Genomic DNA, 26,313 nt, shown 5'->3' on the forward strand with positions numbered 1-26,313 from the left:
TCCATTCTAGAGATTTACCAGAGTTCCTTTAACCAGTAATCTGTTCTCGGGCACTCCATTTTATTTCCAGATTCTGGCTATTGTAAACAATGCTGCGATGAACATATAAGTGCAGATGTCATTTTGACTACACTTTTTTGCTTCTCCGGGGTATATTCCCAGCAGTGGTATTGCTGGGTCAAATGGGAGCTTAATTTCTAATTTTCTGAGAAGCATCCATACTGTTATCCAGAAGGGCTGAACCAATCGGCACTCCCACCAGCAGTGTAGAAGGGTCCCTCTCTCCCCACATCCTCTCCAACAGTGGTTGCTTTGCTCTTTTGGATGTTTGCCAGTCTCTGTCGTGTGAGGTGGTATCTCATGGTTGTTTTGATCTGCATCTCCCTGATGATTAGTGATGTAGAGCACTTTTTCATGTGCCTTTTGGCCATTTGTATCTCTTCCTTGGAAAAGTTTCTGTTCATTTCTTCGCCCCATTTTCTGATGGGGTTGAATGTTTTCCTCTTGCAGAGTTCAACCAGTGCTTTATATACCCTTGATATCAACCCTTGATCAGATGGGTATTGGGTGAATATCCTTTCCCATTCTGTAGCCTGTCTTTGTATTCTGGTCACTGTATCTTTTGCGGTGCAGAAACTTCTTAGTTTTATGTAGTCCCATTTGTTTATCTCTGTTTCCACTTGGTTGGTCAGTTGTGTGTCATTTTTGAAGAAACCATTAGCTTCAATATCTTGGAGGGTTTTGCCAAATTTGTCTTCAATGTACCTTATGGTTTGTTGTCTGATGTTGAGGTCCTTAATCCATTTTGATCTGACTTTTGTGCATGGTGTCAGGTCGAGGACTAAGCCCATTCTTTTACATGTGGTTGTGCAGTGGTGCCAGTACCATTTGTTAAAGAGTCTTTCCTTGCTCCATTTCACATTTCTCTCTCCCTTACCAAAGATTATATGGTCATACATTTGTGGTTGCGTATTGGGATATTCCACCCTGTTCCATTGGTCTGAGGCTCTGCTTTTGTTCCAATACCATGCTCTTTTGATTATTACCATTTTATAGAAAAATGTGAGGTTGGGGAGGGTGATGCCTCCCATCATATTTTTCCCAAGCATTGTTTTAGCAATCCGTGGGCGTTTGTTGTTCCATATGAATTTCAGGATTGCTTGATCCATTTCTTTGAAGAATGTCATGGGCATTCTTATAGGGATCGAGTTGAGTCTGTACAATGCATTTGGGAGTATTGCCATTTTGACAATGTTTATTCTCCCTATACACAAGCAAGGGATGTTTCCATTTCCTCACATCCTCTTTTATTTCATAGAATAGCATCTTGTAGTTTTCTTTGTAGAGTTCTTTTACTTCCTTGGTTAAGCTGATTCTAGATACTTGATTTTCTGGGGCACAATTGTGAATGGGATTGCTTTTATCATGTTCCTTTCCTCTGTCTCATTGTTTGCATGTAGGAAGGCCATGGATTTTTGGGTATTTATATTATAGCCTGCAACTTTACTGCAAACGTCTATTGTTTCTAAGAGTTTCTTAGTAGAGGATTTAGGCTTCCTTAGATATAGTATCATATCATCTGCAAACAGTGAGAGTTTGATTTCTTCCTTTCCAATCTGGATGCCCTTAATCTCTTTTTCTTGTCTAACAGCTATTGCAAGTACTTCCAGTACTATATTGAAGTGAAGTGGTGAGAGCGGGCATCCTTGTCTAGTGCCTGATCTTAGAGGAAAGGCCCTTACTTTTTCCCCAGTGAGGATAATGCGTGCGATAGGATTGTGTTAGATGGCTTCGACTATCTTGAGCAAAGTTCCTCCAAAATATATTTTGGTGTGGGTTTTCACCATGAACTGATGTTGGACCTTGTCAAATGCTTTCTCTGCATCTATTGGTATGATCATATGGTTTTTATCTTTACTTTTGTGATATGATGAATTATGTTGATTGATTTCCGAATGTTAAACCATCCTTGCATCCCTGGGATGAATCCCACTTGGTCATGGTGTATGATCTTTTTGATGAGTTGTTGGATCCTATTTGCTAATATTTTGTTGAGGATCTTCTCATCGGTGTTCATCATGGATAGTGGACTATAATTTTCTTTCCTAGTGTTGTCTTTCTTTGCTTTTGGTATCAGGGAGATATGTGCTTCATAGAAACTATTTGGGAGAGTTCCTGTTTTTTATAATTTCCTGGAAAAGCTTGAGGAGAACTGGAAACAGGTCTTCTTTAAATGTTTGGAAGAATTCGCCAGTGAATCCATCTGGAACTGGGCTTTTGTTTTTGGGGAGTCTTTTTTTATTAAAGTTTCAATTTCCTTAATATTACTGGGTCTATTCAGGTATTCCACGTCTTCTTGGTTCAGCCTTGGAGGATTGTAGGAATCAAGGAATTCATCCATTTCTTTTAGGTTCTCTTGTTTCGTGGCATATAGACTTTCAAAGTAGTCTCTGATAATCTCTTGGATTTCATTGGTTTCTGTTGTGATGTCCCCCTTTTCATTTTTGATTCGGTTTATTACGGCTCTCTCTCTCTCTTTCTTTGTGAGTCTTGCTAGCAGTTTATCAATCTTGTTTATTTTCTCAAAGAACCAGCTCTTGGTTTCATTGACCTTTCAGATTGTTTTCTGGGTTTCCATGTCATTAATTTCTGCTAGAATTTTTATTATTTTCTTCCTTTGGTCTGGTTTGGGTTCCTTTTTCAGGTACTTTTCTAAGGCCTTGAGCTTTGAAGTCAAGCTATCCGTGTAGGCCCTTTCTTCCTTCCTAAGGAATGCTTGCAGAGCTATCAAGTCTCCCCTTCACACAGCTTTAGCTGTGTCCCATAGGTTTTGGTAGCTCGTGTCTTCATTCTCATTTGTTTCATGGTATCTCTTGATTTCTTCCTTGATTTCCTTCCTGACTCACTGTTAAACACTGAGCTGTTTAATTTCCAGGTGTTTGCTTTGATTCTCTGCGTCTGCGTGTGATTAGCTTCTGTCTTCAGCGCATCGTGGTCTGAGAATTTAGTTGGTATAATTTCTATTTTTCTGATTCTATTGAGGTATGTTTTATGGCCCAGCACATGGTCTATTTTGGAGAATTTTCCATGTGTGCTGGAAAAGAATGTGTATTCTTTCTTTTGGGGATATAAAGCCCTGTGTAGGTCTATTAGGTCTCTCTCTTCTATTTTTTCCTTCAGTATCAGTATTTTCTTTGTGAGTTTTATTCGTGTCCATCTATCTAGAGGTGATAAGGCGGTGTTGAAGTCTCCGACTACTATTGTGTTGCTAGCAATGTCCTCTTTAAAATCAGTTTGGAGTTCTTTTAAGTATTTAGCTGGTCACTCATAAGGTGCGTAAGAGTGTGATTTTTTCCTGTTGTACATATCTCTTTATATATAGGAAGTGACCTTCCCTGCCTCTTCTAATCTTTTTCAACCTGAAATCTATGTTTTTTGTATACTACTATGGCCACCCCAGCTTTTTTGAGGGAGTTGTTTGCTTGCAGGATTGTTTTCCATCCTTTGACTTTGAGTCTGTGTTTGATCTGACTGTTCAGGTGTGTTTCTTGCAGGCAGCAGAATGTTGGGTTTTGTTTCCTTATCCCTTTTGCCACTCTGTGTCTTTTAATTGGTACATTTTGGCCATTGACATTGAGAGAGATTATTATCATGGGATTTTGTGTCATCTTTCTGTGGGGTTTGTTGTTTTATGTAGGGTTTTTCCTTGTCTTACAAAAGCCCCTTTAGTCCTTCTTTATGCTTGGTTTTGAGTCTATGAAGTTCATTTAGTTGTTGTTTATCCTTCTAATTGTGTATGTTTCCTTGAGTTTCAGTGAGAGCTTAGCCAGATAAAGTATTCTTGGTGAGGCATTCATTTCATTGAGTTTTTCACTATATCCCACCATTGTCTTCTGGCTTGGAGGGTTTCCTCTGATAAGTCTGCTGTGAATCTAAGGGGTGCTCCTTTGTATGTGATTTCTTTTTTTGACCTTGCTGTTTGCAGTATTGTATCCCTATCCATGGCATCCATCATTGTGACTATGATTTGTCTTGTAGTCTTTTTATTAGGGTCCCTTCTAGCTGGCACCCTTCTTGCTACTAGGATCTGAACATCTGCCTTATCCAGCTCTGGGAACTTTTCAGCAATAATTTCTTTAACTGGGGCTTTCTCGTTAGGGTTGCCTCCCTGTCTTTCTGGAACTCTAGTGATTCTTGTGTTATTCCTCTTGGCATCATCCCTTAGGTCTCTGATTCGACCTAGAGCTATTTTAAGATCTTTTCTAATTGTTTATTGTAGCCTTTGGGATTTCTGTTGCTCATCTTCAAGCTCACTAATTCTCTCTTCAGCTGCAGCCATTCTACTGTTGAGGGCTCCAACTGTGTTTTTTATTTTGTCTACAGTGTCTTTTATTCATGACATTTCTGAATGTAGCTTTCCTATTTCTGCTCTCATTTCTTCTCATAATTTCTTTGCTGACTGCTCCACCATTTTTTTAATTTCTATGAACATTCTTAGAATTTCTTCTCTGAATTCTTTATCAGAGAGATCACATTTGTGGGAAACTCCTGCTGAGGCTTCTGGACTCTTTTCTTTGTCCTCTCCTTGCTGTGGGGATTTGCGCTGTTTCTTCATGCTTTCACGGTTGTATGGGTGTGGGACCTTCCAGTTCACTGAAGCTAATCTCTGTTTTCCTGAGTTTTCGATATTTTGGTGCAATTGGAGTAGGCTAGTGGTTAATTTAGTCTTTTGTGTTTGAGGTAACTGGGGTAACTAACTGGGGTAACTAGCTGAGGTAACTAACTCCACAGAGTTAGTTAATGGGGATTGGGATGTCTGTTAAGTATACTAGTAAATGGGAAAATAACCACGGCCATACCCGGTGACCACACCCACCGAAGCTGGACCACGCCCACTATCAAAGAGGCCACGCCCCTTTTGGCCACTGGCCACTGGCTGAAGATCCGTCTGGGGCCTCGCGTGCAGCGCCCGGACACGGACATCAAGGAAGGTTGGGGAGGGAGAGAGGTGCACCTGATGAGGAGCAGGAGACGCAGGCTGAGGTATGGCGAGGGGCAGAGTCCTTTTCTGCTGGACACTGGCTGGAGATTTGTCTGGGGGCCACGCGCGCAGCGCGGGCAGTGATGGCAAGGAAGGTTGGGGAGGGAGAGAGCTAGGGATCACTTCTTGACATCTTGGAGGACCAGTTGAGTTGCTGTGAGTCAAAAGTTGATTGCATGCTTTCAAGACAAGCACCTTACCCAGTGTACTACCAATAAAGTCATTTCTTTTTAATAAAAAAATTTCCACAGCATTGAGACCTAAGAACTATTAGCATAGTGGGAGTTCAATTGCAAAGTTATAACAGTTTTAGCATCAAAATGGATGTATTGGTCGTGACCAGTAATTCTGGTAACACAAGGGTTATTAAAATTGACAAAAGCACAACTCCTAATTTTCTATCTATTTTAAAAGACCCAGAAACATGCAAACCATATTGATAATTTTACTAAATCTGTGAAACATTGTGATTATTAAGTTTCAGTTTGTGAATTGACACTTACAGATTCAGTTACAGTCATCAGTCAAGCAAGACCATTTCTTGAATCAGAATCTTTGACATAAGTATTATCAATTTGTGTGAAGCTCCAGGTGATTCTTATTAAAGAAAAACTTATTAACAGTTTCAGAGACTGTAGTGATTTAAATGTATGGCTCTATCAATTTATTTTGATTTTCTATTGTTGTCTTTGTTTTAAATTATAACCATTAGTGTACTCATTTCCTACACATTTAAATCTCCTTGATACTTATTTTTCTTCATGTTTTCATCAACTAACTTGTTTTGACAAAGTTGAAGTACCAGATCTTTCTTAAGGGATACAGAATTATGAACTTGAATTCTTTATCATAGCACCTGGGCAATATTAAAAAAATCTATTTGGGATGTAAAAAAATCACAGAAATCAGGCTATTTAAGTAATTCTTGTTTATAGAGGATCGGGCATTCTGATCCTCTATAAATATACAAAGGAGCACCCCTCAGATTTACAGCAGACCTATCAGAGGAAACCCTCCGGGCCCGAAGACAATGGTGGGACATAGTGGAAAAAACTCAACAAAATGAATGCCTCACCAAGAATACTTTATCCAGCTAAACTCTCACTCAAACTCGAAGGAACCATACACTATTTCTCGGATAAACAACAGCTCAGAAAATTCATAGACTCAAAACCAAACTTAAAAGAAGGACTAAAGGTGCTATTTTAAGTCAAGAAAGAACATCACAAGAACAAAAAAACCCACAGAAAGATGACACAAACTCCCATAACAATAATCTCTCTCAATGTCAATGGTCTAAATGCACCAATTAAGAGACACAGAGTGGCAAAATGGATTCAGAAACTAAACCCAACATTCTGCTGCCTGCAAGAAACACACCTGAACAGTCAAGGCAAACACAGACTCAAAGTCAAAATCAAAGAATGGAAAACAATCCTGCAAGCAAACAACTCCCTCAAAAAGCTGGGGTGGCCATACTAGTATACAAAAAACATAGATTTCAGGTTGAAAAAGATTAGAAGGGACAACGAAGGTCACTTTCTATTTATCAAGGGATATGTGCAACAGGAAGACATAACACTCTTAAACGTATATGCACCTAATAAAAGATAGGCTAAATACTTAAAACAACTTCTAACTGACTTTAAGGAGGACATCACTAACAGCACAATAGTAGTCAGAGACTTCAACATTATCACTTATGGATAGATCGACAAGAACAAAACTCAGCAAGGAAACACGGACTCCGAAAGAAGAATTGAAGAGAGAGGCCTAATAGACCTATAAAGGACTTTACACTCCAAAAAGAAAGAATACACATTCTTTTCCAGCGCACATGGAAAATTCTCCAAAATAGACCATGTGCTGGCCCATAAAACATACCTCAATAGAATTGGAAAAATAGAAATTGTATCAACTACATTCTCAGACCACGATGCACTGAAGATAGAAGCTAATCACACGCAGATGCAAAGAATCAAAACAAAAACCTGGAAATTAAACAGATCAGTGTTGAAGAATAAGTGAGTCAGGAAGGAAATCAAGGAAGAAATCAAGAGAAACCTTGAAACAAATGAGAATGAAGACACGAGTTACAAAAACTTATGGGACACAGCTAAAGCTGTGTGAAGGGGAAACTTGATAGCTCTGCAAGCATTCCTTAGGAAGGAAGAAAGGGCCTACACGGATAGCTTGACTACAAAGCTCAAGGCCTTAGAAAAGTACCTGAAAAAGGAACCCAAACCAGACCAAAGGAAGAAAATAATAAAAATTCTAGCAGAAATTAATGACATGGAAACCCAGAAAACAATCTGAAAGGTCAATGAAACCAAGAGCTGGTTCTTTGAAAAAATAAACAAGATTGATAAACTGCTAGCAAGACTCACAAAGAAAGAGAGAGAGAGAGCCGTAATAAACCGAATCAAAAATGAAAAGGGGGACATCACAACAGAAACCAATGAAATCCAAGAGATTATCAGAGACTACTTTGAAAGTCTATATGCCACGAAACAAGAGAACCTAAAAGAAATGGATGAATTCCTTGATTCCTACAATCCTCCAAGGCTGAACCAAGAAGACGTGGAATACCTGAATAGACCCAGTAATATTAAGGAAATTGAAACTTTAATAAAAAAAGACTCCCCAAAAACAAAAGCCCAGTTCCAGATGGATTCACTGGCGAATTCTTCCAAACATTTAAAGAAGACCTGTTTCCAGTTCTCCTCAAGCTTTTCCAGGAAATTATAAAAAACAGGAACTCTCCCAAATAGTTTCTATGAAGCACATATCTCCCTGATACCAAAAGCAAAGAAAGACAACACTAGGAAAGAAAATTATAGTCCACTATCCATGATGAACACCGATGAGAAGATCCTCAACAAAATATTAGCAAATAGGATCCAACAACTCATCAAAAAGATCATACACCATGACCAAGTGGGATTCATCCCAGGGATGCAAGGATGGTTTAACATTCGGAAATCAATCAACATAATTCATCATATCACAAAAGTAAAGATAAAAACCATATGATCATACCAATAGATGCAGAGAAAGCATTTGACAAGGTCCAACATCAGTTCATGGTGAAAACCCACACCAAAATATATTTTGGAGGAACTTTGCTCAAGATAGTCGAAGCCATCTAACACAATCCTATCGCACGCATTATCCTCACTGGGGAAAAAGTAAGGGCCTTTCCTCTAAGATCAGGCACTAGACAAGGATGCCCGCTCTCACCACTTCACTTCAATATAGTACTGGAAGTACTTGCAATAGCTGTTAGACAAGCAAAAGAGATTAAGGGCATCTAGATAGGAAAGGAAGGAATCAAACTCTCACTACTTGCAGACGATATAATACTATATCTAGAGAAGCTTAAATCGTCTACTAAGAAACTCTTGGAAACAATAGACTTATACAGTAAAGTTGCAGGCTACAAAATCAATACCCAAAAATCCATGGCCTTCCTATATACAAAAAAAAATGGATTAAGGACCTCAACATCAGACAACAAACCATAAGGTACATTAAAGACAAGGTCGGCAAAACCCTCCACGATATTGAAGATAAAGTTATCTTCAAAGATGACATGCAACTGGCCAACCAATTGGAAACAGAGATAAACAAATGGGACTACATTAAACTAAAAATCTTCTGCACCGCAAAAGATACAGTGACCAGAATACAAAGACAATCTACAGATTCGGAAAGGATATTTACACAATACCCATCTGATCAAGGGTTGATATCAAGGGTATATAAAGCACTGGTTGAACTCTACAAGAAGAAAACATCCAACCCCATCAGAAAATGGGGCGAAGAAATGAACAGAAACTTTTCCAAGGAAGAGATACAAATGGCCAAAAGGCACATGAAAAAGTGCTCTACATCACTAATCATCAGGGAGATGCAGATCAAAACAACCATGAGATACCACCTCACACCGCTGAGACTAGCACACATCCAAAAGAACAAAAGCAACCACTGTTGGAGAAGATGTGGGGAGAGAGAGACCCTTCTACACTCCTGGTGGGAATACTGACTGGTTCAGCCCTTTTGGAAAACAATATGAACACTTCTCAGAAAATCAGGAATTGAGCTCCCATTTGACCCAGCAATACCACTGCTGGCAATATATCCCTGAGAAGCAAAATAGTACACTCGAAATGACATCTGCACTTATATGTTCATAGCAGCACTGTTTACAATAGCCAGAATCTGGAAAAATCCCAAGTGCCTTAGAACAGATGACTGGTTGAAGAAACTTTGGTACATCTATACAATGGAATACTATGCAGCTGTTAGAAAAAAATGAGGTCATGAACTTTGCATATAAGTGGATCAACATGGAAAGTATCATGCTAAGTGAAATGAGTCAGAAAGAGAGCGATAGACATAGAAAGATTGCACTCATCTGTGGAATATAGAATAACAGAGTAGGAGACTAATACCCATGAAGAGTAGAAATAAGTACCAGGAGTTTGACTCCATGGCTTGGAAGCTGGCTTCAAATTCTGGGGAGAGGGCAGCTCAGACAGAGAAGGGAACACCAAGTAAAATGGGTTGGAGGCCATGGGCAGGAAGTTGATGTGTGCTCATTGTAGACTAGAGACTGAACACAATGGCCACTCAACACCTTTATTGCAAACCGCAATACCTAATTAGAGAAAGAGAACAAAAGGGAATACCCTGCTACAGAGGCAGGGTGGGGTGGGGTGAGATGGGATTGGGGGCGTGGGAGGGATGCTGGGTTTATTTGTGGTGGAGAATGGCCACTGGTGAAGGGATGGGTTCTCAAATTTTGTATGAGGGAAACATGAGCACAAAAATGTATAAATCTGTAACTGTACCCCCACTGTGATTCACTAATTAAAAAATAAATAATTTTTTTAAAAAAAGGAAACAAGGAAAGAAAATGGATAAAAATCGGCATTTTTCTCTGATGCAATCACATGTCATATGCCATATCAACCTTGTATTTTATAGGGTACCCAGAGTGAAAGGAATTCTTTCAGTCAAATTTAATACTTCCTAGAGTAACTAATAAATGGAACTCACCAAAATTACTTAGAAAATATTATTTCACGTATATTACTAATCAAATCTTCATTACGTGGTGACATACAATTATAGAATTTCTAGCTATTAGTAATATATATCAGTGTATGTATCACTGTCATCCCATTGTTTATTGATTCGCTCAAGCAGGCACCAGTAACATGTCCATTATCCCTGTCTCGTGCTAGTGTAGTCCAATGGTGTATTGGGGGCTCTTTCAGGGTCAGGGGAATGAGGATTGTCATTGTTACTGTTTTTGGCATATCAAGTACACCACGGGTAGCTTGCCAGGCTCTGCCATGCGGGCAGGATACTCTTGGTAGCTTGCTGGGCTCTCAGGAGAGGGCTGGAGACTTTTGGGGCAGCCTCTAATCACCAGTAATATATAAAATACTTTTTATATTACATAGCTAAATCAATAGTTAGGTACCTATATAAATAAAACAATTTATGAGGGCTCAAAGAGATAGCACAGAGGGTAGGATATTTGCTTTCCATGCATCCAAACGTGGGTTTGATCTCCAACACCTCATTTGGTCCCTTAAGTCTCTCCAAGAATAATCCTACATGCAGAGCCATGATTAAGTTCAAATCACCACTCGAAGTGGTCCAATATCCTAAAATAAAATTTTTCAAATATATAAAACAATTTATCATTAGAATTTGAAAAATATTAAAATAACCCTCATAAATTGTTTAAAGCCAATATTATTATCAATGGTGAAAAGCCAAAAATTTTTCCTCTGGGATCAGGCACAAGGCAAGGCTGTCCACAATATCTATTTTTGTTAAATATAGTGTTAGATGCCCTTATAATAGCAATCAGTCAAATTTAAAAGAAAAGATAGAAATCAAAGTATCCAAATTGGTAAAGTCAAATTATCACTTTTGTAGGTGACATAATAATATATCAAAGACCCTAAAATATGCACACCAAAGTTCCTATAACAATCAGGCAATTGGCCAAATTAATTAGCTAGAAAGCCAGTGCACAAAAATCTGTCACATTCCTATATGCAAACAATAAATTGTAAGATAAAGAGAACAAGGACCTTCAGAAATGGAAACATATTCCATGTTTATAGATTGAAAGTATCAATATTGTCAAAATGAGTATCACACCTAAATTAGCATATAGATTCAACACAAAACCTATCCAAATATTTATGATATTTTTCAAGGATTTAAAATGGTCAACAATAAAGTTGGCATGGAATCATAAAATCCTCAAACATCCAAAGCTATACTAATAGATAAGAAAATGGAAAATATCTAATTTCCTAAATTGATACTATACTATAAAGGACTGGAGAGATAGCGCAATGGGTAGGGTGTTTGCCTTGCACATGAATGACCTGAGTTCGATTCCTCTGTCTTTCTCGAGAGCCCGGCAAGCTACTGAGAGTATCCTGCCCGCATGGCAGAGCCTGGCAAGCTACCTGTAGTGTATTCAACATGCCAAAAAGAGTAACAAAAATGTCTTACAATGAAGACTTTACTGCTGCCTGCTTGAGAAAATCAATGAACAATGGGACAACAGTGCTACAGTGCTACTATACATATATAAAAATAAAAAATGGTATTGGAATAAGTATAGGCTTTCTGGCTGCTATCTATTGGATTCGAATCTGGATCTAATACCCATAAAGAAATTGCCTGATCTATGGTCAACTAATTTTTCACAAACAGATGAGCACATAAAGTGCAGTAAGACAGACTCCAGTAATCTTACTTTGAAAACTGAATACATGTAAAGAATGAAGCTGGATGCATATCACATACCTTACAGAAAAGACAATTTTAAAATGATAAGTGACTTTATGATCATACCAAAACACATACAATATACTGATAAAATATATGCGGATTGATCTGACCATAAGATTGATCTGACCAAAAAGGTGTCTTGAATAATATGATTCTATTGGCAAAGACAATAGAAACAAAGATAAACAAATGCAATTATATAAAACTAAAATATCTCTGAATGACAAAAGAAAAAGATTAAAACTGAATATGATCCTACTGAATGGAAGAGAAGATTTACAACTAATATATCAAAAGGTTAATATCTAAGGTACATAAAACTCTTATAGAGATCAACAACAGAGAATTTTTTAAAACAGTATCAAAAATAAGAGAGGAAAGAAACATTCTATTTTCTGAAAAAGGCAGATAACCAGCACACATATGAATATGTTCTCATCATATATCAGGAACATCCATATTAAGACAACAATGAGCTGTCATGTTAAACCAATGAGAGTGACATCAAAAAATAGGTGTTGGGGGCTGGAGCGATGCAAAGCCAGGAGTAACTCCTGAGCATCGCCAGGTGTGACCCAAAAACCAAAAAAAAAAAAATAGGTGTCGGTGAGGATGCAGTGAAATGATCTCTTATCTCATTCTGAAGGAAATATTGTCTGGTTTAGATTCTATGTACAACAGTTATAGAACTTTTTCAAAAGAGTAAGAATAAAGCTGCGAATTACCTGGTAATTCCACTTCTTGGTGTCTACTGCCAAGATGTAAGAAATTTCATCCAAAATTAATTATGCATGATGCCCCATCAACAACAGTATTGGAAGAAATAAACAGAAGAAAGCAATTATCATAGAGGCAGACTGGGGTGAGGAGTGGGAGAAAAACTGGAGAAATTGTTGGAGGGAAATGAACATCAAGGAAGATTAGTGTTGGAACATTACATGCCTAAAACTCAGCTGTATAATTTTGTGACTCATGCTTAATCAATATATAAAAAGTATGCTTTACACACCATTTTCATCGAATCACTTAGTATAGTAGTTAAGATGGGGAATAATCCCAAATGTTCAGTGACAGATAGATAAATGATGTATATATACATTTATATCACTGTATCACTGTCATCCCATTGCTCATCGATTTGCTCAAGTGGGTGCCAGTAACTTCTCCATTTGTCCCTGTTGCAATCAGGGTCAGTGGAATAAGGCCCTTATTATTACGTTTTTGGCATATCAAATACGACACTGGTAGCTTGCCATATACGTGTGTATATATAGATGTGTATAGAGCAGTACTATTCAACTGCAAGAGAGTATGAAATCATGCAATTCACTGCAACTTGTATGGAACCGCAAGATATCCTGTTAAGTGATTCAGAATGCAATCCCTTGCCTGTACATATCAGAGACAAGGGCAACCATATATTATTTTTCCTTATTAATTGCCATTTATATCATAACATAGTGTATACTAAATAATATTCCATGTCACTGGATGAAAATAAATAATTCTTTAATAAAACTGTTTCCTTACTGATATTTATGTCTGATAAAAACATCTGAAGATGGGAGTAAGGAAAGTCTTCTGCTACTGATGCAAACTGTACAGATACACACACTTTGTCTCTTTTTGTTGCTTCTGATATCTCCAAGCTGTCTCAGATTCCTTCTCTGAGGCAGTATGGAGAAGGGGCTGACCCATAAGCCCTCTCTCCCACTCCCCTCAGACTACACAGTTAAATGTATAGATGGTTTGCTGAAGCATAGGGCATATCCAAATCATGCACAACGCAGTCAGACTGCTGTCCCAAAGTCTTTACAATGAGGAAACCTAGAGTTTCACTTTCCTGAGACCAAAAGGAAGGTTTTCATTAAAGCACACACCACACACACACACACACACACACACACACACACACACACACCACACATAACGGGGAAGTATAGGAACTCTGCTGTGCTATGGATCACATAAACAGTTTTGGCATGGCCCAAGATGTACAAGAACTCTCAATTCTAGCTGGTGAGAAATTCAAAGCAACAATTAGTAGGCTTTCACTTTGACTTGAAATGAAGAAAACAATAGAATAAAATTTCAACAATGAAAGAGGAAGTATAAGGAATCTTTTACAAGTTTAAGAAAAAATCATTGTAGTAGTCATAAAAAAATTGTGCCTTGGAGAGAACACACAACTGACTACACTACTACTACTACTACTACTATTTATTTGAAAATCTTCAAATAAACACACACATTAAATAAATAAATAGATAGTGTGTTTATTTGGGACTGGAGCAATAGCTTATCGGGTAGGGCGTTTGCCTTGCACGAGGCCAACCCGGGTTCGATTCCCAATATCGCATATGGTCCCCCAGAATCGCCAGGATTAATTCCTGAGTGCAAGAACCAGGAGTAAGCCCTGTGTATCATTGGGTGTGACCCCCCCAAAAAAGTGTGTTTATTTGAAGATTTTTATGCTTTTTCATGAAAGTATATATTGCTATGAACTTAATTATTTGTACTTATCTTGCTGTGCTACATATGTTCTACCATCACATGTTTTAATTCTCATCTGCTTATTCAGTAATTTTTACATTGACAGTTGTTCAACAAATGATAGCTTTTCTCAGTTTTATTTTTATACTTATTTTTACCTTTATAGAACTGTTTCCTGAAAAAGTAATGAATACAATTTATATTATTGTTAGATAAGCATTTTATCATGTCCAAGCTCATGATATATCCTGGAGAATATTCCACTTGCAGTGAAAAAGAGCGTGTTTTCGTATTTTAGGAAGGGTGGTGGAGAGACTCATGAACCTCTACTATGCCTGCAACTTCAAGTCCTCACTTAAGGCTATATTTTCCCTGGTGATTTTTTTTGTCTGGTTTATCTTCTCTATGATGAGAATGAGGTTTTAGATTCTACATATATTATTGGTTTCTTACTGATAATTCTACATAAGTTTATTAATAGTTTATATAAAAAAATTGTTGCACCATGATGGTGCATGTGTTTATTTATGATATGTCCCTTTATGTATTGAGAAAATTATTAATAAATAATGTGTATCCATGTATTTTATAACTTTTCTAGTTTAAACTTTATGTCAGAAACATTTTTATTGAGGCATCATTATTTCCAACACTGTTAATGGCAGTTTCATGCATACATCGGTCCAGCACAACCCACAGAGTGTCTCCCTCTGCCAGTATCCCAAGGACCCACCCCCACCTAAGGAATAGCCAAGTCAGTTCAATTACACAGGCCAGTTCTCAGGTTCTCTGGGCGTTGTGCTCCTCGTAGTTTCACTTTGTCCTACACCTGAGTAGTTTCTGCTGTGTGGGTATATTACAATTTTTTAAATCTAATCTTTTGTTTTGGTGAACTTAGGTTGTCTGATAATAATGTGAATAATGCCGATATAAAAATAAGAACTTAGGTATCTTTCCAAAATAGTGTGTTTGGGGCCCTTGCTTATATGTCAAGAAGTGTTATTGCTTAAGTGCTTCATAAGAAAGTCCCATATTTACTTTTGTGAGTTGTCTCCAAAATGTTCTCCTAAGAAGCTGAGCAATTTCACACTCTAACAATGGATGTGGTTTCTTCCCCTCTATATCTATATCGGTTTAAATTATTTTTGTGGCTTGTATTGATACCAATCAAACTGGTATGCACTCATGTCTCCTTAACTTCTACTTTCATATGATGATTTTTAAGGTACTTTAATTTAGGGTAAATTTTGTTTGCTCTTTTTTTTTTTCATTTTCTCTCTTCTATTTCATTACTTTAATAAAGAAATCTCTTAAAATTACATGTGTTGAGCTTTTAGTCTGTTACTTTACTTATAGGATTCTAGAAAGTTTTTGGTAGGCTTTAAGGTTTCTTTGTGTGTGTGTGAAGTAAAACAGATTTTATTTGGAGGTTTCGAAGGGAAGGAGGGAGAGAAAGTGGGAGAGAGTGGAGAGTAACGCTCAAGAGAGAACACGGGTTTCTCCAAGGGCAGAGAGAGAGCCCCTACACACACACCAGCATTAAACACAAAAGCATGAAAGTACACATCTCAAGAGGGGAGATGCAAGCGTCACATGTGCTCGGCCACCACATGTGCTTGGCCACCACATATGCTCGGCCACACGCGTGCAAGCAGCACATGGGCTCGGGCAGCATATGCTCCAAGGTTTCTAAGTATAGTATCAGGTCATCTACAAGTAGTGATAGCTTGACTTTTTTCCCCAATCAGAGCCCCTTATCATGGCTTTCAAATCCAATTGCTATGGAAAGGAATTCTAACACTATATTGACTAATATACATGAATGTGAGCAGCTGTGTCTTTAGCATAATTTTAGACATAGGACTTCTTTCAGTCATTTAGTATGATGTTATTTGTGGATTTGTCATAAATGGCTTGAACTACACTGATAAAGGTTTCTTTCCTCCCTCCTCTCCCTTCCTTCACCTTCTCCTTCTACTTTTCCTTGCCATTTCCTTCTTCTCCTCATCCTTCTACTTTCCCTTCACCATCTTCTCCTCCTTCACTTCTTCCTCCTCCTATATCTCCTTCTTCTTCTCCTCCTACTCCCCTCCTTCTCTTCCATATTATTTTTCTTCCCTTCCCCTTCTCTTCCTTGTTTACTTCTTCCTTCTGGTTCTGTGCTCATGAATGCAATGCTTCTGCAGAGGCTCCAGAGACAATATGCAATGCTGGAGATTAAATCTTGTCTTCTGTATGCAAAACAGTACCCTTCCCACTATTCTTTATCTACAGACCCCTAAAGTTTCTTCTGTACACATTTTATAAAAACAGTTTTTTATTTATCATGAATGCATGTTGGATCTTGTCAAATTATTTTGCATCAAATGTCATAGGAGTTTTGATTTTGTTTGGGGAACAACTTGGCTGTCTAAAGTGATTACCCCTGGATCTGAATTCAGGGATCATGCCTATCTTTGTGTACAGAGTGTATAGGGTGTCTGAAACAGAGCCCTGGAAAGTTGTGTTTACAAGTCAAAAGCTCCTATTCGCTGTACTCTCTCCATTTCAAAATAGGTTCAACATCCTCCAGGTAGATGTTCCTGGATTTCTTTCCTAAGAAGCTCTCAATATGATTTTCCTAATGTTATCCATTAAATTCTGAATCTATATCACCATCATTATTTCATTAAAATCTGACTTAAAAAGTACTAGAATTTTAGTTCAATGTGTGTGTGTGTGTGTGTGTGTGTGCGTGTATGTGTTTAATTTTGACCTTTTTCCCTATAGGTCTTTAAAGACAGTAATAGTTTTCTTACTTTAATTGTTATTTATTGACACACATGAGTGAAGTCCCACAGAACCCAAGTAATGTGGAACTTTGTGATCTTGGACTCTCTGGGCTCAGTGGGACTCGAGAGCAGAGATCCTCTGCCTGCTTCTTACAACATCTGGCGACCCAGGGGTCATACTCATAAGTTACCTCCTGCCAGTGCCAGATAATCTCCTCATCGGTCACTCTCCAGAACTCACGGCTGCTTCTCCCAGAAGGGAGCATAAAACGAGGACCCCATCACCAAGCCACTGGACTCTGCCTAGGGGTGTTCCAGAGGGGGGCTGGTGAGAGCCCTCCCTGCCCCAAGGGACACAGCCCCAACAGCCGACCTCCAGTACCCCACCACCGCCATGTTCCAGGCTGCTTTCCACATGCTCAAGCTGAGCCTCACACATGAGTGAACATATTCTTGGACACATCATCATAAAGGGAAATATATACATATGCCTCTAAGAGAGCTGGGCAAGCTACTGAGAGTATCCTGCCCGCATGGAAGAGCTTGGCAAGCTTCCAGTGGCGTATTCGATATGCCAAATACAGTAAACAATAACAGGTCTCATTCCCCTGACCCTGAAAGGAGCCTCCAATCATTGGGAAAAATGAGTAAGGAGAGGCTGCTAAAATCTCAGGGCTGGGATCAATTGAGACATTACTGATGCCTGCTCGAGTAAATAGATGAACAGTGACAGTGACAGTTATTGCTTGAATTATAGCAATAAGTAGACATAGTGTATGGTTTAGTAGATAATAAGACTATCAGTATTGATCATAGTACAACACATGCAGATGATCAGTGTTGATACACAAACATATATGTTATTAATAACAGAAGTTACTTCCTTAAATCACAATCACGATCATGAAATCCCATTGATCGTTGATTTCTCGAATGGGCTCAGTAACCTCTCCATTCATCCTATCCCTGAGATTTTAGAAGCCTCTCTCTACTCGGCCTTCCCAATGATGCCGCATTGGAGGCTCTTTCAGGTTCAGGGGAATGAGATTCAAACTTGTTACTGGCTTTAGTATATGAATACACCATGGAAAGCTTGCGAGGCTCTCCCATGTGGGAAGGAAACTTTCAGCAGCTTGCTAGTTTCTCCTAGAGGGAGAAGTAGGTTATAAGATATAACCCGGAAGCTTGCTTTTAAGTCTCTGGATGTTGGCCGTTGATAGGATTACACACACCTGGGTTCCTCTGCCGATACCTTTATGCGTAAGGCTTGTCCGAACGTGTGGAGAGGGGCTTTGAGCATGGCTGTGGCTAGGTTCTGGTGGTCTTCGGCTGCCAGGAGCTCTGCTCGGGGCGGGAGGGAAGCTGGAGCCCATCCCTTCTGAGGGGCTCCAAGGAAGACAGCCAGGCGTGTGGGCAAGAGACTCACTTCCTTAAATGTATTTTAAAAATTAAAAGTGCTAAATAATTGCTAAAAATTTAACAAACCAATAATGAAAGAAATTAAATGCCAAGATTTATAACCTCTTTCTAATATCTTGACTGAAAATCATATGTGCCTTAAATATGATCTCTTATCAAATCTTCTTAGTAATATGAGAAATACATGATGACTATTTCCATTTTGCACAGAAAAAAATTGAATTAACTAAAATAATTTGTCTCTTACTTTATATTAAATGAGGGACTGAACTATGATTTCAACATAATTATCCACTAAAATTATAACTGTTGGACAGCAGTAGACCTCATTTAAAATTTTATTTTGATATCTTCCTGAAGTATCACAAGTACTCATGATTTCTTGATGATTTTATTTTTGCAAAAGGTAAACATTTTGCACTGAAAAAAATATACACCACATGAAATTTACATCCAGATGCCAAGTTATTACCACAGTTTCATCAGATAAATTAACTTCATATTTGGTTCCTGAATTAGCTGTAAATTCCTTTGTCAGTGATTAAATTGAATTTAATCAATTGAAGAAAGAAAAGCCATCTGTCAGGTGCATTGCCCTAATTAGCTATAGTGTTTTAAATGGGTCAGTATATAAAGTACGTGATTTTATTATCAAAAGTTGCAAATCAATCATACAAAAATTTATCATATTTACTGGAATTTCACCTCATCAAAATCAATTTTATTATACTTTCAGAAAAATGACATTTTTTGAATGGTTGCAGCTGGATGAAGATGAAGATATTTGTAATATGACTAGAATTATAGAATAGTTTTTATGGAAGATAATACAAGTTCATTTAGACATATATACTTTTGAGGCATATCTTGGATAAGAAACACATATTTGTTCAACCATCCTGTGATTGGTAATGCAGGAGCAATAGGGCATTGACGCTATATAAGATATTTTATGCTAGAGTTGAGGGAAGTAGTGTCATTTATAAAATCTTATTTATTGAATTACTCTGGGATAGAGTATTACAAAAACGGTTCATGATTGGACTCCATTCATACAATATTCCAACACTCATCCTTCCACCAGTATACATTTCCCAGCAACAGTGTCCCCAAGTTTCCCTCCCATCACCCCTCACTCCCCACCCCCTGCCTGTCTCTATGGCAGGAGCTATTCTTCTTCTCTTTCTCTCCCTCGCTCTTTCCCTCTCTCCCCCACCTCTCTCTCTTTCTCTCTCTCTACCCCCTCTTTCCTCTCTGTCTCTCTCTTTCTCTCTTTCCTTTTGGGCATTATTGTTTGCAATACTGATACTGAAAGATTATCAACCCTCAGATCTTGTCCAGCATGATCATCCCCAGCTATTAGTGATCTCTTCTTTATCTTACCTACGCTGAGCCCCACACACCCTGGTGCTTAGTTCCAGCAAATGACCAGTCCTCCTAACCCTTGTTTACCCTGGCCATGAAAATTATTCTTCTAATTTTTATATATTTATATATACATATATCTTATATGTACACATATATATCATAAATAAATGCGGTCATTCTATATCTGTCCCTTTCCTTCTGACTCATTTCACTCAGCATGATACTCTCTATGTCCATTCATTTATAGGCAAATTTTGTAACTTAATTTTTCATGAATTTGACCAGCAATATCACTTCTGGGAATACAACCTGGAGACCCAAAACACACAGCCGAAACACCATCTGCATTCCTATGTACATTGCAGCACTCTTCAGCAAAGTCAGAATCTGGAAACAACCTGAGTGCCCAAGAACAGACAAATGGAAAAAAAACTCTGGCATATCTACACAACGGAATACTATGCACCTATCTGGTAGTGTCATTTTTAATAGAATAAATTTAAAATTTTATTAATTTCATATATTGTTCTAATAGTTTGCCAGTACAATATCTTTCCTTAAAAATCATCTATCAGAAAAAAATTCATTTAAAAGGACATATAAACACCATTATTTATTGCAGCATTAGGTATAATAGTTAAAATTTTGAATCAATTTAGATGTCCAACAACAAACAGGTGGATCATGAATGTAATATATACATAAATATGTATATATGTATATATATACACATAATGAAATATATGTACTATATACGTAATATATAATATATTATATATGCATTATATCTAATGCAGTACTCCTACTACACAGCTGTAAGGAATGACAAAATCATGCAGTTTGCTGCAACATGGATGGAACTTAAAGACATTATACTAAATGAAATAAGTCAAAAGACAAAGGATAAATTCAGGATGATATCATTTATATGTGGAATTTAAAATAAGTACACAAGGGAACTGAATGGTTTAAAAGAGGGAATGTCTAGATTACCCTTGTTATCAGAGTATAAGGAAAAGAGGGAAAGAAATATAGTCAAGTGTGGGGGGGAGGAAAAATGAGAAGGGACAGGAGGCAAGAGTCCTTGGTGTTAAAGAATGATAGGGTGAGGATCGCCCCCCGCCACGGTCTGAGGCTCTGAAGCTCCCAGACCCACCTCTCGCCTCTAAGTCACCTCGACGCCCGCCCTGACCACCTCCTCCTCTTGCTCAGGTTGTTAGGGGTGGGTCCTCACGTCAGGGGACGTGGTCTCAAAAAGGTGCGTGGTCTTCTTCTGGAGGTGCCACAGTTATTTCTCCCATTCCATGCATTGTGCTTTGGCCACAATTGGATACAATCGATTCCTCTGAAGAATACCGTGGTCAACTTAGTCACTATATGTTAATAGTCAACTAGACTATCTTATCCTAATTTCACAAAAACTATCAGTGAACATATAAAGCTGCACATAAAGTCCTTTGTAAAAGATCATAGCCCCACGTCTTCAATTGAGGCTCCTCTCAAGCTAAGGAGAGCGCCTGACATTAAACCCCATAACAACATGAGGAAATAGCAAAAATCCCCACCACCAACAGAGATGGAAGAGAGGATCTCAGAAAACTCAGCAGGAACTTCTCAGAAATACAACCTCTTCTCAGATAAAGAATTGAGAGAGGAAATAGTGAAGATGGTTGATGAACTCAAAGCAACTATGGAACGAACATCCAATAAATTAAGGGAGAATATGGATGCAGCATTGGAACAGTCCACCAAGATAATCCAGGAAGAAATGAAAGCAGAAATTTCAAAGCTACGAACAGAAGTGACACAATTAAAAGAATCAGTAGACGAAAGAAAAAACTTGGTAGGAGCCCTCAATAGTAGAATGACTACAGTCGAAGACAGACTCAGTGAACTTGAAAACGAGCTGCATAAAGCGTATAGGCAACAACAAATAATGGCAAAGATTTCAAAATGGCTCTAGAGCGAATTAGAGTCCTAGGAGATGACCTCAAGAGAAACAACATAAGAATCATTGGAGTACCAGAAGCACAGGGAACCAATCCCAATGGAAAAAACACAGTGAAAGACATCATTGATAAGAAATTCCCAGAGATAGAGAATGCAGGCATCCGGATCCAAGGAGTCTGAATGGTGACAGCTAAATGGGACCCAAATAAAAAATCCCCAAGGCATATCATAGTCAAAATGATGGATGCCATGGATAGAGACACAATACTGCAAGCAGCAAGATCAAAGAAGGAAATCATATACAAAGAAGCACCCCTTAGATTCACAGCAGACCTATCAGAAGAAACCCTCCAAGCCCGAAGACAATGGTGGGATATAGTGAAAAAACTTAATGAAATGAACGCCTCACCAAGAATACTTTTCCTGGATAAACTCTCAGTTAAACTTGAAGGAATCATACACTATTTCACAGAGAAGCAACAGCTTAGAAACTTCATAGACTCAAGACCAAACTTAAAAGAAGGACTGAAAGGGCTACTATAAGACAAGGGGAAAAAAAATACAATAACAACAAACTCTACAGAAAGATGGCACAAAATCTCATGACAATAATTTCTCTTAATATTAACGGTCTAAATGCACCAATCAAGAGGGACAGAGTGGCAAAATGGATTTGGAAACTAAATCCAACTTTCTGCTGCCTACAAGAAACACATCTGAGTTCTCAGAAAAAACACAGACTCAAAATCAAAGGATAGAAACAATCCTGCAAATAAATAACTCCCTCAAAAATGCTGGAGTGGCCATACTAGTATCTGACAACATAGATTTCAGACTGAAAAAGATCAGAAGGAACAGCGAAGGTCATTTTCTATTCATCAAGGGATATATACAACAGGAAGAAATCACACTCTTAAACGTATACGCACCCAATGAATGACCAGCTAAATACTTAAAAGAACTCCTAACAGAATTTAAGGAGGACATAACTAGCACCACGATAGTAGTTGGAGATTTCAACACTGCCCTATCACCTCTGGATAGAACGACAAGAACAACACTCAGCAAGGAAACAATGTCTCTGAAGGAAGAAATGGATTAGACAGGGCTATAAGACCAATACAGGGCTATACACCCCAAAAAGAAAGAATACACATTCTTTTCCAGCGCACACGGAACATTTTCCAAAATAGAACACGTTCTGGGTCACAAATTATACCTTAATAGAATAAGGAAGATAGAAATTGTATCAATTATGTTCTCAGACCATGATGCACTGAAGATGGAAGTTAATCACACAGACGCGGAGATCCAAATCAAACACTTAGAAATTAAACAACTCACTGTTGAACAATGAGTGGGTCACGAAGGAAATCAAGGAAGAAATCAAAAAATACCTTGAAACAAATGAGAATGAAGACACAAGCTACCAGAACCTATGGGATACAGCTAAAGCTGTGTTAAGGGGGAAAATTTATAGCTTTGCAAGCTTCCCTCAGAAAGGAAGAAAGGGACTGTGTAGATAGCTTGATTTTGCAGCTCAAGATCTTAGAAGAGGATCAGCAAAAGGAACCCAAACCAAATTGAAGGAAAGAAATAATAAAACTTAGAGCTGAAATTAATGATATGGAAACCCAAAAAACAATCCGAAAGATCAATGAAACAAAGAACTGGTTCTTCAAGAAAATAAATAAAATTGATAAACCGCTAGCAAGACTCACAAAGAAAGAGAAGGAGAAAAGCTTAATAAACCTAATCAGAAATAAAAAGGGGGGCATCACAACAGAAACCAAGGAGATTCAAAAGATCATCACAGACTACTTTGAAAGTCTGTATGCCACAAAACAAGAGAACCTAAAAGAAACGGACAAATTTCTTGATTTCTACAATCTCCCAAGATTGAACCAAGAAGACTTGAAATAGCTGAATAGGCCCATAAATATCAAGGAAATTGAAATGGCAATCAAAAGTCTCCCCCAAAACAAAAGCCCAGGTCCAGACAGATTCACTGGCGAATTCTTCCAAACATTTAAAAAAGACTTGTTGCCAGTTCTCCTCAAGCTTTTCCAGGAAATTGAAAATACAGGAATCCTCCTGAACAGTTTCTATGAGGCATATATCTCCCTAATACCAAAAGCAAAAAAAGACATCACTAAGAAAGAAAACTATAGACCAATATCCCTGATGAACACCGATCCGAAGATCCTCAACAAAATACTAGCAAAAAGAATCCAACAACTTATTAAAAAGATCATACACCACGACCAAGTGGGATTCATCCCGGGGATGCAAGGATGGTTTAACATTCAGAAATAAATCAACATAATCATCATATCAACAAAAATAAAGATAAAAACCATATGATTATATCAATAGATGCATAGAAAGCATTTGACAAGATCCAACATCCGTTCATGATAAAAACTCTCACCAAATGTGTTTTGGAGGAACTTTCCTCAAGATAGACAAAGCCATCTACCATGAACCTATGGCAAGCATTATCATCAATGGGGAAGAACGAAGTGTCTTTCGTCTAAGATTTCGAACAAGACAAGGATTCCCACACTCATGACTTCTCTTTAATATAGTACTGGAAGCAATAGCCATTGGGCAAGAAAAAGGTATTAAGGGCATTCAGATAGGAAAGGAAGAAATCAAACTCTCACTGTTTGCAGATGATATGATACTATATCTAGAGAAGCCTAAATCCTCTACTAAGAAACTCTTAGAAACAATAGACATGTACAGTAAAGTCTCAGGCTATAAAATCAATACCCAAAAATCCATGGCCTTCCTATATGCAAACAATGAGACAGAGGAAAGGGACATAAAAAAAGCAATCCTGTTCACAATTGTGCCCCAGAAAATCAAATACCTTGGAATCAGATTAACTAAAGAAGTAAAGGAACTCGACAAAGAAAACTATAAAATGCTACTCCACGAAATAAAAAAGGACATGAAGAAATGGAAACATATCCCCTGCTCATGGATAGGGAGAATCAACATTGTCAAAATGGCAATACTCCCCAAAGCAGATTTAACGCGATCCCTATAAGAATACTCATGGCATTCTTCAAAGAAATGGATCAAGAAGTCCTGAAATTTATATTGAACAATAAACGCCCACAGATAGCTAAAACAATTACTGGGAAAAAGATGATGGGAGGCATCACCCTCCCCAACCTGAACTTTACTACAAAGTGGTAACAATTAAAACAGCATGATACTGGAAAAAAGGCAGAGCCGCAGACCAATGGAACAGAGAGGAATATCCCTACACACAACCCCAAATGTATGATCATCTAATCTTTGATAAGGGGGCAAGAAATGTGAAGTTGAGCAAAGAAAGTCTCTTCAACAAATGGTGCTGGCATAACTGGACAACCACATGCAAAGGAATGGACTTAGACCTTGACCTGACACATGTACAAAAATCAGATCAAAATGGATTAAAGACCTCAACATCAGACCGCAATCCATAAGGTACCTTGAAGACAAGGTCGGCAAAACCCTTCACGATATTGAAGCTAAAGTTATCTTCAAAGATGCCACGGAACTAACCAACCAAGTAGAAAGAGAGATAAACAAATGGGACTATATTAAACTAAAAAGCCTCTGCACCGTAACAGACACAGTGACCAGAATACAAAGGCAATCTACAGAATGGGAAAGGATATTCACCCAATACCCATCTGATCAAGGGTTGATATCAAGGGTATATAAAGAACTGGTTGAACTCTACAAGAAGAAAACATCCAACCCCATCAGAAAATGGGCCGAAGAAATGAACAGAAACTTTTCCAAGGAAGAGATACAAATGGCCAAAAGGCACATGAAAAATGCTCTGCATCACTAATCATCAGGGAGATGTCAATCAAAACAACCATGAGATACCACCTCACACCACAGAGAATGGCACACATCCAAAACAACAAAAGCAACCTCTGTTGGAGAGGATGTGGGGAGTAAAGGACCCTTCTACACTGCTGGTGGGAATGCCGACTGGTCCAGCCCCTTTGGAACACAATATGGACGCTTCTCAAAAAATTTGAAATTGAACTTCCACTTGATCCAGCAATACCACTTCTGAGAATATATCCTGGATAAACAAAAATATATAGTCGAAATGACATCTGCACTCATATGTTCATCGCAGCACTATTTACAATAGCCAGAATCTGGAAAAAACCCAAGGACCCGAGAACAGATGACTGGTTAAAGAAACTTTGGTACATCAATACAATGGAATACTATGCAGCTATTAGAAAGGATGGAGTCATGAACTTTGCATATAAGTGGATCAACATGGAAAGTATGCTATGTGAAATGATCCAGAAAAAAGGGGCAGACATAGAAAGATTGCACTCATCTGTGGAATATAAAACAACAGATTAGGAGACTAAAACCCAAGAATAGTAGTATATAATACCAGGAGGTTGGCTC

The sequence above is a fragment of the Sorex araneus genome, chromosome 2 (genome assembly GCF_027595985.1).
Source record: "Sorex araneus isolate mSorAra2 chromosome 2, mSorAra2.pri, whole genome shotgun sequence".
Taxonomy (NCBI): Eukaryota; Metazoa; Chordata; class Mammalia; order Eulipotyphla; family Soricidae; genus Sorex; species Sorex araneus.